This window comes from Cetorhinus maximus, chromosome 6 (assembly GCF_964194155.1).
Source record: "Cetorhinus maximus chromosome 6, sCetMax3.hap1.1, whole genome shotgun sequence".
Taxonomy (NCBI): domain Eukaryota; kingdom Metazoa; phylum Chordata; class Chondrichthyes; order Lamniformes; family Cetorhinidae; genus Cetorhinus; species Cetorhinus maximus.
The window spans coordinates 22,464,056-22,480,290 of record NC_135884.1 but is presented as its reverse complement, the minus strand read 5'-3'; the positions used below and the strand labels follow the sequence as shown (position 1 = coordinate 22,480,290).

The 16,235-nt window shown below is 42.7% G+C and overlaps 1 long non-coding RNA gene across 2 annotated transcripts in view; it reads right to left on the bottom strand.

Annotated features, from left to right (window-relative positions):
• Nucleotides 1-14,295: 14,295 nt before the first annotated feature.
• The window catches only part of LOC144681631 (uncharacterized), a 98,506-nt gene continuing 96,566 nt past the window's right edge, over nt 14,296-16,235 (bottom strand). For both annotated transcript variants that reach the window (XR_013576815.1, XR_013576814.1), the window contains one exon: nt 14,296-15,409. This is a non-coding gene — a long non-coding RNA (uncharacterized LOC144681631). The remainder of the gene's footprint in view (nt 15,410-16,235) is intronic.

Sequence of the window (16,235 nt, the reverse complement as noted above, 5' to 3'; positions counted from 1 at the left end):
CACCCCCACCTGGGGACACGCCGCCATTTTATGTGGGCGGGCCAATTAAGGCCCGCCCAGCGTGACGCTCACCCGGAAGCGCTGAGCGCTCCCTGTGCGGGGGTAGGGGAGAGGGGGGGGGGCGATGGGGGGGGATTCCCAGAGTCGTTTCCTGCGCTCTTTTGCGCATGTGTGCAAAAGAGCACAGAGGTCTCCCTGAGGCACGGTTGACATGTGTTAATTTTAATAAAAGTGGAGAAAAACTCTTAAAACGTGTCCGCTCATGTGACACTGTCACATGAGCTGGGTCATGTCAAAGAAGTAATGTTTTATTAGATTTTAAAAGACTTCATGAAACATCATCTCGCCCATGGATGAGGCTTCATGAAAAATGCACAGGCTGCCTGGGCTCTTCACCTGCCCGCCAACCTTAAGGTTGGATGGGCAGCTCAGCTAATTGAATGAATTACTATTTAAATGGCCTTAATAGGCCTTTGACAGTTCGGCGGGGGTGCAGCCGACTCAGCTGTGCGCCTGCCGAACTGAAAATCTAAATGACGCGTGGTGATGTCAGGACACCCGCCCGACATCACCGCGTGTCATTTTACGCGTCAGCGAGCGGGCCCCGTCCCCGAAGGCCAATCGGAGAATTCTGCTCATGAATCCAAGGAGACTGGTTAAAAATGAAACTGTTCTTTCATTTACTCTATGACTATGCACTAGGTTTTTTCAAACATACTGTTATAATGTAAGTGAAAACCATAGCTGCGCCCAGTGTGTGCTAAGTAAAAGCACAGGATAATAATACTGCATAATTCAAACCAACTGTAGCAGTTTCTGAAATTAAAAACAGAAAATGCTGGGAAATACTCAGTAAGTCTGGCAGCGTCTGTGGAGACAGAAACAAAGTTAACATTTCAGGTTGACAACGTTTCATCAGAACTGGGAAAATCTGAAAAGTAATAGTTGTTGAGTAAGTGAAAAAGAACAAAAAGGGAAGGCCTGTGATAGGCTGAAGACAGGATAGATGAAATCGGTGGTGCAGGGTTAAAGGGATTGGTAATGGGACAGGTAAAGAAGTTAAACAGTGTCTAGAGGAGGTGCGGATTGCAGAATGTTGAACAGCTGCCACCCAAAAGCAAAAACAAGAGAAAAATTAAGTCTGCAAAGACTTTTCTTAAAAATACTTTCTGCACCTGCCATGTTACCATTAGCTAGGAAACATAATGTGGTTTCCACTTCCACCCAGAGAACCAATTCATCAACGTGTTTTGTGAAACATGACTTTTCTAACTGTCATGTAGGTGGGTAGTTGTTACAGCTGCCAGGTCAATTGATATTGCATTGCTCCCTCCATGGCCTGAGGATCTCGTAACGGTGTTGATGGGCCGTTGACCTGCCAGTCATTGGTATTCGTGACAACACCAGATAGACCATGATTGATGATGGACCCAAGGCAGTGGAAGAACAATTTATGGCCATTTTAATGTAACTGCATGCCCTTGCAAAGAAGTATGACATAATTAATTCCACTTCATCTCTTTAATTACTCTCTTTGCTTCACAGTTCAGTCCATCATAATCAACATTTGCTGAAGTTCTGGTTACTCCAAGGCTTTGAATGTTGCTCGAAGGCTCCTGCTTTTTCTATCCAGCCTTGTTTCCCTTTACAAACACCTAACAGGAGGACTGGCTTTACATTGTTGCTGAACTCCATTGCAGGGAAAGAAAATTAATTGGCCACATGTTTGGCAGCAGGCCTGTTGACAGTTACACAAGCTTTTGTAACTGGTTCTGTGGTCAGAAATGTTCTTTTTGTGGTGACTAACGAAGCGCTTGTACTTCTTTTTATGTTTCTGTAAAGACATTTGCATGTATCTGTTGTAAGAACAATTGTTTTTAATCTTAAACTTTTCAGTGCCTCCTCTTTCTCATTATGATTAATTTCCAGAGGTTGTCTTTGATCCTAATTACTTTGTTCCATTTAATGTTTTTCTCTTGCCTCTCCATGCCTAATTTACACACTTTTCTATAGTTGAAATCAATAGATTTTAGTTTGATTTCTTGGCTACTCACTAATTAAATGACGGTAGAACAGGGGCGATGGGGTGGGGGGGATGAGGAGGGGGGTGCAGTGGTGGTGGGTGGGGGGTAGTTTTAATTGGCTATTGGGAAAATGGTGCAATGCTACTTTTATGCCCTCCCTGAATTTATGGCCCATTGAAGTTACCTGGAAAGGACTATAAGACAGGGTGTAAAATCTTTGTTTCATCCAACCCCAAGGGGTTTCCTCCCAGATAGTTAGGTTAAAATTACCTGTGTTATTAGTACTTGAAGCAAAAATTGGTTTGTTAATAATGCAACTTGTGACTGACAAAACTCTGCTGTGCAAAGCAGTCACAATAATAATAAGTGGAATAAATTTTTACAGTTCCCAAGTTTATTTTAGGGCACTGGTTTGAGCGACTTAAAATGAAAGAAGGCAGGTATATAACTAATGAACAAAACACACACACACATACACGTGCGCACACACGCACGTGCGCGCGCACACACACACACAGAGTAATGGAAATCTTGTGAGGTTGCTCACAGTCTTTCAGACCTCAGTTTTTCTCTTACCTCTGTATTCATTCTCTATTTCCTCTTTCAGATCTTTGCTGTTTCACACTGTACCTTTCTTGTTTGCTGCTTCTAGCTTTGTGCTTTTCTGTTTTCTTTTCATCTTTTCATCTAGTGTGGGGAAAATGAGGCATAGACGCCTCAACACTTCTCTTTCCATCCCCTTTGCCCTCATTCCATCCATTCTGCTTTCTCACTACCCCTTCCCCACTCCCCTTCCTATCATTCCCCCTTCCACTACCTCCTCATGCTGTCATGTACCTAAGACGCGAAAGAGATCATAAACTATTTAAATCAAACCTTACCTTTTTGTTTATTTGAAAAGTGGACCTTGCTGAACCAAAAGATGGCTGCTACAGATCACATGATTCACAAGCTGGCTACAGTTTCAGGAAATTTCCAACTGTAGTTACAGGACAAAAGCTCAACCTTCAACCTTGTGGAATCTCATACCTCTCATTGTGAGGACACATTACAATCAACAGAACCAAGGATCAGCAGACAATCTGTCTCCCCAGCCTGGTTCTATAACAAAGGAAGAGCCATCAAAACTTGTTATACCTGCAGAGGCACTAAAAACCACCATCTATCACTTAAGGTGAACAATGTATTTGCATAGAGGCATAGAAACTGCTTGTTAGCCTGCAACTGACCCATTAATGGGCAAACTCACATGACTTTAAATTTCTGGCCTTTGGAAAGTTTTAATATTACATTTCTAGACTCACAATTCAGTCTACTGTTCAAACTCCAGCTTACAAGCATCAAAGCAAGACTCCAGGCTGACTAAAAGCTTGCATCAAACCTAAGCCTCCTTGGAGCCTGTTTCTCTGGAATATTTTTGCCATCGCCTGCCAAGCAGGCCAAGTCTCTGTATATCAACCTCATCTCGCTGCATCCCCATCAGCTTTAAAGGAATTTTGCCGTGGGACACATTCAGCTCAAGGGAGCTAATCATGTGGCCCTCAATCTGCATTGCATCATAACAATCATTTGAGTACTCAATTACCAAAAATTGTAAAATATAAAAATCCATTAAATCAATCAAGGTCAGGGTTGATTTCAGTTTTAAATAACATCTATTGACCTAAAATTTTTCATAGCCTATCAATTTTTAAAAATTCTTTCATGGAATGTGGGCTTTGCAGGATAGGTCAGATTTTGTTGCCTGTCCCTAATTGCGCTTGAGAAGGTGGTGGTGAGCTGCCTTCTTGAACCGCTGAAGTAAATGGTGTTGTAAATACACCCACAGTGCTGCTAGGAAGAGAGTTCCAGGATTTTGACTCAGTGACAGTGAAAGAACAGCGATATATTTCCAAGTCAGGATGATGTGTGTCTTGGAGGGGAACTTGCAGGTGGTGGCTTTCCCATGCATCTGCTGCCCTTGTCCTTCTGGATTTTAAAGGCTGCAGGTTTGAATGGTGCTATTGAAGTAGTCTTGCTGCAGTACACCTTGTAAATGGTATACACTGATGCCACTATGGTTGGTGGTGGATGGAGTGAATGTTGAAGGCGGTGGATAGGGTGCCAATCACTGGACTGCTTTATTGTCCTGGATGGCATAGAGCTTCTTGAGTGTTCTTGGAGCTGCACTCATCCAGGCAAGCAGAGCATATTGAATCACACTCCTGACTTGTGCCTTGCAGATGGTGGACAGGCTTCAGAGGCAGGATTTTTTTTATTAGGCATTCAATGAGCACTGCCAAAACAAAGCACTTTGTGATGATCCATGCAAGACACTACATGTATAACGTCATTTTGTGCCTGCATGAGGTATGAGCAATCTTAAAAACAACAATTTAAAAACGCTCAGCACATAGGTTTTTTTTGAAAATGTGTACTGCAAAATAGAAAGAAAAGGTGGACAGAGTGTCAGGTTTCTAAGAATGGAATGCAAAATATTTTTTCACAACTATGAACTGTAATGACTTGATGGACCAAACATGTTTCAACAAGAGACAGATAAACTTTATTACAGAGAGCTTTTCAGATGCTACATGTTCGATCAGGACTCTCACCAGGAAGCCCCGCCCACCTGATTACCTGCGCTTAGGGCTCTTTGGTCGGCCTCCAAGAACATCACGCAACCCCTGATAGACAGCAGGAGAGGCTATACCTTCAGTTACTACATTTCCTCCCCCTTTAGTTTTTTATAGTTTCTATTTACAGAGAATATTTGAATATCCAACAATATATACATATATATAACTTCAGGCAATTAAAGATTAAGTCTCTGAGGTGCTTTCCTTATTCGGTTAGATGAGGTTCCTCCACAGATTCAACATGGTCAGGAATTGCAGCACGAGACACATCATTAGAATGTGGCAGTTCAGGATTTAGTAACTCTACAAAGATATCGAGCATGTCTATTCTAGGTTGATCTGTCACCTCAGGAATTGATGCTTTGACGTTAATCAACGGCAGAATAGTTGGTTGTTGCCATGTCTCTATCACGAATACGTTCCCCGTGTTTTCGAACAATTCTGTCTTCCACTTCCACCTGGAAGGATAAGGGAATAGCCTCTGAGACAATGGTTCCAGGAACCCAACAAGGTCCACTTCAGAAATTCTACATGAATACTCTGTCTCCTACAGTGAATGTGCGAGCTTTGCTATGAAATCCTGATTCAATTTTTGATTACCCTGATTCTTCTCTACCTTCCCCTCTAAGTTTGGAAACATCAGGCTTAACCTTGTACATAGGCAGCGTTTCATCAATAATTCAGATGGTGTTGAACCCGTAGTCAAATGTGGCGTTTTTTGATAACTGAGAAGAAAGCGGGAAAGTTGAGTTTCTAGAGCACCTTCTGAGATCCGCTTCATTCCAGATTTGAAAGTTTGCACAGCTCTCTCAGCTAAACCATTTGATGAGGGATGGTATGGTTTTAATATGTCTGATTCCATTTAAATTCATGAATCTCTGAAACTCTGTACTGGTAAAGACTGTACTGTTATCAGAAACGATGATTTCCGGAAGGCCATGTATGCTAAAACAATGATGCAGCACTATCGCCATTGTCAGCAACAAAAGAATTTGCCTGTTTCAGCTCCACTGCATCCAGTAGTGGCCTGGTTGACCCTGGGTTAGGCTACATATGTAATTTCTCAATAGTTGCACCTGATGTTGGTGATCTGACTTTGTGTACATCCATCCATTTAGAATGTGCATCTACGATCAACAAAAATATGGTAAATAAGAATGGTCATACATAATCCATATGTAATCTAACCCAGGGTCGACCAGGCCATTCCCACGGATGCAGTGGAGCTGAACCAAGCAACTTCTGTTATTGCTGACAAGGGAGATCGTGCTTGACTATGCTTTCAGTGTCACTGTCAATGCCTGGCTGTCAGACATATCATTTCATCTTTGATATGCCTGGATGCGCACTGCGACAGTCTGTCAAGAGTGGTTCACTTCCTTGCGAAGGGATGACAACTCCTGATCCCCACAAAATAGTTCCATCTTGACAACTTAACTCTGTTTTTCAGGCATGGAATGGCCTCATCTCTTCAAAAACAACGAATTTGACCACCCTTGCAAAACAAATCTCTGACTTTCGAAAAAATTGGATCTCTGTCCGTCCAATTTCTAATTTGTTACACACACAGGCAAAGAATCCAAGAAATTCAGTACAAGCACAAGTTGTTGAGGCATTGGAGCATGTACAATGCTATCTGGTAATGGAAGGCAACTGAGTGCGTTCGCATTTGCAATTTGCAAGCCAGGGCGGTACATAAAGGTCTACTCAAATGCAGATAATATCAAAGCTCTATGTGAATTCTTGCTGATGCTATTGGCAGAATGACTTTATCCTCACTGAATGAACCCATTAATGGTTTATGGTCTAACACAATGTTGAAATATCATTCATGCAGATACTGATGACGATGCTCTTCACCTGAATCAATTCTCCAGTGTATGTCTTCAATTTAGTGGTTGTCCACTCCAGATTCAGTGGCTGGGTACCTTCATTTAGGTATTGAAATATGTGCTCTCCCATCACCCGTACCTACCTCTTATTATTGACTCCCTATTAACTTGGATTGTGACAGCGATAAGTTCAGTTTTTACAGCGGTGACATTATACAGGAAATAGATGTTGGTATTGGCAGCTTCAGGTTCTGCTGCATTTTTCAATTCAATCATGTTGGTTTGCTGCTTTATGGGCTGTTTCGACTTTGCCCTGCATTGCCTTACTACATGACCTTTCTTATGGCAGTAACGGCATTCTGCCTCCTTGAACCTGCAGGTGTCCGGTCCGTGGTCACTTCCACATCTACAACAAATTAACCTTGGAGTTGCTGCTGACGTGCTGCTATTAGGCCTTTTCATGTTTCGAACAGTGGACATTGCCTCTCGCTTCAATTCTGTGTCTCTGGTTTTTGCGCCATGCCCAGTGGTAGGTTCCACCCCACATGAAGAACAGCGCCATGTTGTGTGTGTTGTGAAGCCTGGGAGTCTCTCACAGTACTTTCCATGGCGAGCGCTATTTCCAGGGCGCACTTCAAATCAATGTCAACCTCTGTGAGTAAACGGCACTGTATGGCATCGTCGTGAACTCCACAAACTATTCGGTCCCGCAACATATCACTTAGTGCGTCCCCGAAGTCGCAGTGTTCTGTCAACTGCTTCAGCTTCGCTACATAGGTTGCGATGGACTGTCCCGGGGCCCTAGCTCTGGAATTAAACTTAAACCGCTGCATTATTTAGGATAGCTTCAGATGGAAATGTGTTTTCATGAGGTCCACTAATTCATTAAAGGACTTAGAAATGGACGCGCTCGAGCCCATCAGGTTGCGACTGAGATTGTATGTCTTCCTGCCACATACACTCAAAAGGATGGCTTTCTGCTTTTCCTCCGCGGTAATTTTGTTTGCTATGAAATAAAACCCGAGGCACTCTACATACTGGCTCCAGTATTCCATAGTCATATCATAAGGATCGATTCTGCTGAAGAGTGGCATGACTGGTGAGTAGTCTATTCTTTTTTCTTAAGGTTCAATGTACTCACAGTAATAAGGCGAGGTGCAGCGTCGGAGCTATTTTACCCTCGTCGCCAAATGTAATGACTTGACAGACTGAACAGCTTACAGATAAATTTTATTACAGGGACCTTTTCAGATGCCGCATGTTCGATCAGGACTCTCGTCAGGAAGCCCCGCCCCCTGGATTGCCCGCACTTAGGGCTCATTGGTTGGAGCCTCCAAGAACATCACATGACCCCTGATTGACAGCGTAGAACATGTAGTTCAGTTACTACATGAGTTCAAAGGCGGCGTTTTTTGATTTGAAACCACAGAAGGGTTTTTTATCGATGGAATCAGTGAAAGGCCAGGGATCAGATTTTACAAGGGGGTGTCTGGCTGCACTGAACGTCTCAGTTCCCCCGGAATAAACTGGCAAAGTGACCACAGATGGAATGCTAAATTTAACAAGGAGAAATCTTTGAAAAGATTTGAGGACAGAGTAAAAGAAGAGCCTGAGAAGGAGATTTTTTTTTCTGCATTGTATTATAGATCAGAGGGGCCCCCTGCAAAAACATCCTGGACATGATCTTGTTGCTTGCACAGCAAACAGTAAATTCATTTCAGCAATTCATGTCAATCCTTAAAGATACTAACACCAAACACCAGGGCTCACTTTATCATACAAATGTCCACTGGCTTAGCCTAGGAAAAGTATTACAGTGAGTTTGGGAGCTTAGAGATAAAATTTGCATTTTTCTGGAGATGCAGTGGAAAGAAAATGATATTCCTGAGTTAAGGAATTCCAACTTGGTGTGCACTGTTCAACTGTATTATTTTAGCATACTGTTGGCTTTTAAAAAACAGACTGTGTAGTCCCTGTTTGAACTTGAATTGTTTGTTTCTTGAGCATTTATGGCCTACCATTTAATTTCCAGATCCAGATGTGGCCCTCAGGCCAAATGTTTGCCCATCTCTGCTCTACACCACTGTTCAGCACCTTCCAAACCTGTGACCTCTAGCACCTAGAAGGACAAAGGCAGCAGATGCATGGGACACCACCTGCCAGTTCCCATCCAAGCCACACACCATCCTGACTTGGAACCATATCAACATTCCTTCACTGTCGCTGGGTCAAAATCCTGGAACTCCCTCCCTAACAGTACTGTGGGTGTATCCACATCACTACCTTCTCAAAGGCAATTAGGCACGGGTAATTAATGCTGGCCTAGCCAGCGACGCCCACATCCCGTGAACGAATACATTTTAAAAAAATTCTTTCCACTTATGTATCCCAAAGTCACTGTCATAAGGAATATAGGAACAAGAGTAGGCCATTCAGTCATTGGAACACGTTCCAACATTCAATTAGATCATGGCTAATCTGTATCATAATTCAACGCAAACTGTAGGAACAGCACCTCATCTTCCGACTAGGCACTTTACAGCCTTCCGGACTGAATATTGAGTTCAACAATTTTAGATCATGAACTCTCTCCTCCATCCCCACCCCCTTTCCGATCCCACCCCCCACGACTTTTTTTCCAATAATTTATATAGATTTTTCTTTTCCCACCTACTTCCATTATTTTTAAATGTATTTCCATCCATTGTTTTATCTCTACCTTTTTTGATTCCTTCACCCCACCCCACCCCCACTAGGGCTATCTGTACCTTGCTTGTCCTGCTTTCTACCCTTAATTAGCACATTCCAGAGATAATATCACCACCTTCAACACCTCTTTGTCCTTTTGTCTGTGACATCTTTTGGTTATCTCCACCTGTCACTGGCCCTCTATCCAGCTCTACTTGTCCCACCTCCCTTAAACCAGCTTATATTTCACCTCTTCTATTTTTATTTAGTTCTGTTGAAGGGTCATTCGGACTCGAAACGTTAACTGTGCTCCTCTCCATAGATGCTGCCAGACCTGCTGAGTTTTTCCAGGTATTTTTGTTTTTGTTTTGTATCATAATTCCATTTGAACACCTTGGCTCCATATCCCTTGACAATCTTATTTAATAAAAATCTATCAGTCTCAGCTTTGAACATTTCAACTAACCTAGCTTCAGTCTTTTTGGGGAGACACAGTTCAAGATTTCCACTACCCTATGTGTGAAAATGTTTCCTGATCTTATTCTTAACTGAACTTGCTATAATTTTAAGAGGAAATATCTAACCTCAATCCATAGCTCCCTATTAAATTTCTTCATTATTTTAAACATCTTAATTAGACCTTCCTTCAACCTTCTGAACTCAGGGGAATTCAAACCAAGTTTATGCAATATTATGATGACATGCTTATATCAAATATTGATTTTTATTCATTGAGTGAAAATACAAATTGGGCTTGAAAATGATAGACTTTTTGAATCAAACTAAAGTGATTTCAATCTACATCGAGATGGCCAATGCTAATTTACATTATTGTATATACTCCACTTGCCAACCCTATGGAGAGGACACTGCAATTCTGGAAAACTCACCAAAGACAATGGCCACCTCCCTCCCACCCCCTCACACAGGACTGTGAAAGACCTGCCTTTCTGCCCTATTAACATGAATTACCTTACATGTCAAGGGATCAGGGTCAGAAAGGGGTATAAAGACACAGCAGACATTGTTGCTGCAGCCAGGAAGTCACCTACAGCATTTAACAGCTGATGACAAACCACTCAAAGGTTAATTGCTTGGATAAGAGACCTTGATTTTTAACATAGCACTCTAGACAAGCTAATCGAGTTATTATTGGAATGTGCAATCATTGTTTGAATTGCTGGCAGTGGAGAGAGAAGTCTCATGACAAGCCAAGCTCTTTGTGTGTGTTTTTAGTGCATGGTCTTCAACAGAACTGGACAGCAGTTGAGCACAGTAGAAGATCCTGCCTACCCCTATCTCTCTCTCCACCCAACTATAAGCTTGGACCCTGTCTACTAATCTGACTGTATCTCCATTCTGTAATGGACAGAGATTTTTAAAGAAAGAGTTCAATTTCACAGCAGCACCTCCAGAGAGACTGTAGCTTCTTAAACCACCTCAGTCCTGGAAGCAAGACCATTGGATTCTCCCTACAGCCAGCGAAAACCAAAACTGTGGACTTCTTTTATTTTTATCAACTCTAATTTGGTCAAATCTATTGTCCACTTAACTGTAACCTGTATTTGTGTGTGTTTGTGTATGCGTGCATGTGTGGAAGTCGGAGTGTCTTTTATTATTTTACTTAGATCGGCTTAAGCCTGTGTTAGATTCAAGAAAACCTGTACAACCAGTACTTTCTGATCACAGCACATAAATTGTTGCACATAAACAGCACATAAGCACACTAAATTGGCAAACATATCCTTATCCAAAACAAACAAACCAGTTGCTGTCCAACAAGGAGAGGGAAAAGAGGGGAGTCCTTTGGCTCCTGCTCACCTGGTCATAACTGGTATAGGAGGCTAGGTGTCCAGATCAAACCCACAGATAAATGAGAGAAGGTGGAAGTGGGGAACCAGATTGATCCCTAGAAGTAATTAAAAAAAACCCATGATTTTCTTGCAGTGCCAGTGAACAAACAAAATGACCACATCCGAAGACAACAGATTCTTAGAACAGGGTGTGGTAACGTGGGACAGTTTAAAACCATATTCAGTGAAGAGATAAGGAGTATAGCCAGAGCATTTAGAGGTAAGTATCCAACCAAAAGCTAGGAAACACAAAATCCAAAAACTTGTAGCCAACCATTTGAAAATTGAACTGGAAAAACCAGATATACGTTTAAAATCAGAAACCTGTAAGGCATTTTGAAATATCTTGCATTTCTGTTATGCTGTAAAGCATTTTTAATATCCCTTGTAGTTCTGTTTGTAAGTGAAACGTAACCCAGTTGTGATGTGGACCAGCTTGTGGTGCTCACTGGGTGCTAGCAAAATGGAGTGAGGAGGACATCAGGACAAAGACAGAATTTTGACCGAAGACATCTCCGCTGGGGTTCATATTGACCTTTTGAAAAATGAAGACAGCTTAACTGAACAGGGACACACCCAGGCACACATCCAGGCATGTCATTGAGGCAGTGGCTCAGCACCAGCCACTCTGCCTACAACAGCTTTCATAGACAATGGCCTCTCTGGATATGAGTGAATGGCTTTCTTCCTGCCTTATCAAGAGGCAGATATTACACTCATTGCTGGTATGTACCTGGAGACTGCCCCAGCTGAGTGCAGGAAATGACCACATTCAGGTGGTCTAGCATAGCCATGGTGGGATTGAAAAGGCACTGAAAGCCAAATGGATGACCCGATTCAAGGTATTACCTTACATGTCAAGGGATCAGGGTCAGAAAGGGGTATAAAGACACAGCAGACATTGTTGCTGCAGCCAGGAAGCGTGACTTGGTCAGTCATGGGAAGTCGTGTGGAAGGATTTGTTCAGCGGACTGACCACCCAGGATCGGGCTCCTGTGCACAGGTTTTACTAAGCAACTGGTGGTTGTAAGTATATTATCCTGTCCAGAAGACAGAAAGGAAAATATATATGTTTGTCAACCTGGCCACTGCATAAAATTATTACTTTACTTTTAAAATGGACAAAGGTTTTACCCTGCCATGCCTGACTAGCTATGACTCATACCAGAGGAATTTCTAACCTTCAGAAACCAGCAGGGATCACATTACCTTTAAAGAGTCGCTAATGGAAGAGGAGGCTCCACAAATATCCCCATCCTCAATGACGGAGGAGCCCAGCATACCAGTGCAAAAGATAAGGCTGAAGCATTTGCTACAATCTTCAGCCAGGAGTGCCGAATGGATGATCCACCTTGGCCTCCTCTTGAGATCTCCAGCATCACAGATGCCAATCTTCAGCCAATTCAATTCATTCCACGTGATATCAAGAAACGGCTGTTGGCACTGGATACTGCAAAGGTTATAGGTCTGGACAATATTCTGGCAATACTACTGAAGACTTGTGCTCCAGAACTTGCCATGCCCCTAGCCAAGCTGTTCCAGTACAGCTACAACACTGGCATCTACCCAACTATGTGTAAAATTGCCCAGGTATGTCCTGTACACAAAAAGCAGGACAAATCCAACCCAGCCAATTACCACCCAATCAGTCTACTCTCGATCATCAGTAAAGTAACGGAAGGGGTCATCAACAGTGCTATCAAGCGGCACTTCCTGAATGTGGCATATTAATGACCAACCAGTTGCTCATGGTCATTGAGTGGATGCCCTTTGTCCAATTATGACCGTCACATCTGGTGAACGTGTGACAGGCCTTCATTGATGGAATGCCATATATGATACAGCTGTGCCTCCTTCATTTTTGCCTGCATTCCCAAATTCTACATTCCTATGTGTTCCACTTGAGATACAGTGACTGTGATGTGAAGCCACTGAGTTCTGAATAGCCCTTTAACAGTGCTAATGAAATCATTGGCCTTAAGTGACTTTCATCGCAAGGAGGTCTTCCTCCTTTCTTTCTAAGCAGATTCCTGTTCACTACAGTGGCATAATGTGGTTAGAGAGTGACCCCAGAAAGGCCCTCCTCGTGTTCGCCCTTCCATTCCACAGCCTTCCTTCCCCACTGCCCCCTTCGTGTTTGTCAGCCCGACCCCTTACCTCACAGCCCAACCCGGTTGAAGTGCTAGCCTCTGAAAGTGGAGGCCTGCATAAGCACCACAGCACAGTGATGTTCCTCAGGACAATGAAAGCAGAGGGAAGGAGCAGCCCAACCCTACAACCCCAGGAGAGTGGCGTTCATCACAACAAGACCAGCACAGCACAATGGCAGGTATGTTCCACTCACCTCAAAGTTACCAGCGAACTGAGGTCCGACTTATGCATGCCACCTCTTTTCAAACGGGTTTGAGGCCATTTGGCCGCTGGCGTGATGGAAGATTGGAAGTCGTGGCAAGAGTCCAGCGAGCAGCTGTTTTAATAAATATTCATGACATGCTAATGAATGCAAACGGTGGTCGCACCATTAGTTGGTGGGATAACTGACGCGCCATGGAAACACCATAGGGAGAATCACGACCTGTTTTTACGATGGCGGGCTTCTGATCCTTTTTGCCTCCTGCTGGATTCTCCGGTCCCTCCTGACATGAAGCCCGCTGCGGGCGGGTTGGGAGAATTCTGCCCGGTAGGCCTGCAAGGACAGAAGGGCCACTGACTCCTCTATTAAACTTCTCAAGATTCCAGACTTGAAAAAACACATCCTTTGACCAACACCCAGGAGAAGAAGTGAGTGGTATGTCACATGACCTCCCCCAAGTTGCCAGAACTTGTAATGTTGCCGTGTGGAACTGAACTCAGTCAGTCTACCATTTTACCACCTAACAGGTATTGCAGGAAGAGCTCTGTTCAGGTAATCTTTACTATGTCTCCTCCCGCATGATCCCTTCCCCCCACTATTTAGTTTAAAGCTCGCTCTACTGCCCTATATACGATTCGTCATGGAGTATCTAGAAGACACTCAACACAGAGACAACTGTAGGTAGATTCAGCAGCAGTTCTTTATTTAGCACAAGTGTGCACCCATGGGAAATGCTCTTTCAGAATGCTCTAAAAGGCAATTCGAAGTTACACAGTTTCTGTTGGTTATATATACTATTTTTGGGATAACTCATCATTAACTCACAATGTTCTTATCTTGTATGTCTAATTGTTACAGCCTGTTATGTTACACAGTATATCGCCTTGTTCGGATCTGACCGATATTAGTAGAATCAAAAGAAACAACTGATTATAAATGTTACTTTATTATATTTACACAACTACAAGCAATAATCTCACATCCTTCTGCCCGTCGGGGACCCCGCGGCGATGGCTAGTCGAGAGATATCCTCAAGTTCCTTGGCACCGGTTGCGAACCCAGTCCACAGGTGAAGTCTGAATTAGAATGGAAGGTCCCCGCCTTTATAGTATGGTACATACAACGGACTTATCTTGTTTGCTACATTCTTTCCCAAATCAGTCATGCCCATCTGGTGTTTGCAAGCATTAGACAAATTATACTATATTAAACCATGAGTATCATTCTGAGACCGTGGCAATCTGCAGATTCCCACATTCCACCCCTTGATACTCAGGGGTTATCAAGCAAACGAGTATATGCACAAATTAATTGCTCAATAGCTATTACCTTATGATACAATTTATATAATTTACATAGTAATATCAATAAAACCAAAAATGCAATCCAGAGTATGATTAGTAAAATCACAATTGGATGCATAATTAAGGAGAGGATCGTAGAGGCTTTGGGAGACCATCTGCTGAAAATATCCCACCAATGATGGACGGTTAAGGTATGTAATTCGTCCGTAATATGAACTAATTCCTGATTCGTATATTATTTACAGGTAACTTACTCCATTTACATGTTCCTCCCAAAGCTCGCATGGTACATGGCTCAAACACTGGGGTATGATAAGGACATACCAATCCTTCAGGCCAGTACTCACAATCCTCCCCAACATGGGTCTTATCATATTCATTCAACCATTTTCCATAGAATACGGGGAGCCAAAACTTAGCTCCAAATAAATGTGGTAATGTAATAAATTTACACCACATATCTTTACAAGTTCCATTTAGAATTGTAAATGTTATATTGCACGCAGTATCATTACATTGCGTACGTTTCAGGTCTGGATTTATAGTCAAATTAGTATTAGTCAAATTTAACAGCTTCATCCATGCATTATAAAGTCCGGTATATAGAGTAAGTTTCAATTCATTCCGTTGGGCTATCTCATACAATTCCATCAAATTGCAATGCATTAGGGCAAAAATAAGGTCCCATGTCCATCCATCAGAGGTATAACGATCCACAGAATCCATGTTATCTTCACCTATAATGACATAATGTAATAGCTGCTCTTATTTACAGTTTCACTCTCTTTTCCTCAGTTTATCAGCATTTATACAGGTTGGTATATCTTCATTCTCAAGTAACACCCAATAGGTATTACCTTCTCCATGTGCCAATATTTCTCCTTGTACTGGTTTCTTATTAGGGTAATGCACCCATACTTTTCCACCTTTACATACATTTTGTCCAGTGGATTTTAGTTGTTGGGGAGGGATTTGGTTCCGCCCCATCATCCATTCAACAGGAGTACCCCCAGGTCTAGGCTGATTGTTAAGATTATATTTTGCTTGAGCTAATACTTTCAGCCATCCCCTCACAGTATGGTTGGGAGTTAGCAATTTGATATGTCGCTTCAATAGCCCATTCATTCGTTCAATTAATCCTGAGGCCTGTGGATAATGTGGTATATGATACACCCACAAAATCCCATTGTCCAACCTCTTGTCCAGCAAAGTGTGAGCCATCATCTGACTGTATCTCATTAGGGACACCGTATCTCTGCACAAGATACTCTAACCCTTTTATCGTTGCAGCTTGGGTTTGCTTTCACGGTGGGATGGGTGACCATATAACCTGAGTACGTATCTACCATTGTAAGTACATACTGATATCGTTGCTGAAGGGGTAAGGGCTTTATATAATCAATTTGCCAGATTTGCCCTGGTCCCAGCCCCCTTTTTATCTGTCCTAAGGGTTTCTTCTGTAGTGGGAATTGTTTCACATTCTGGATGTTGGGCATTCAGCAACTACCATTCGTGCAGTACCATGTGTAACTGGGATTCCTCTGTCAGATACCCATTGTCGGG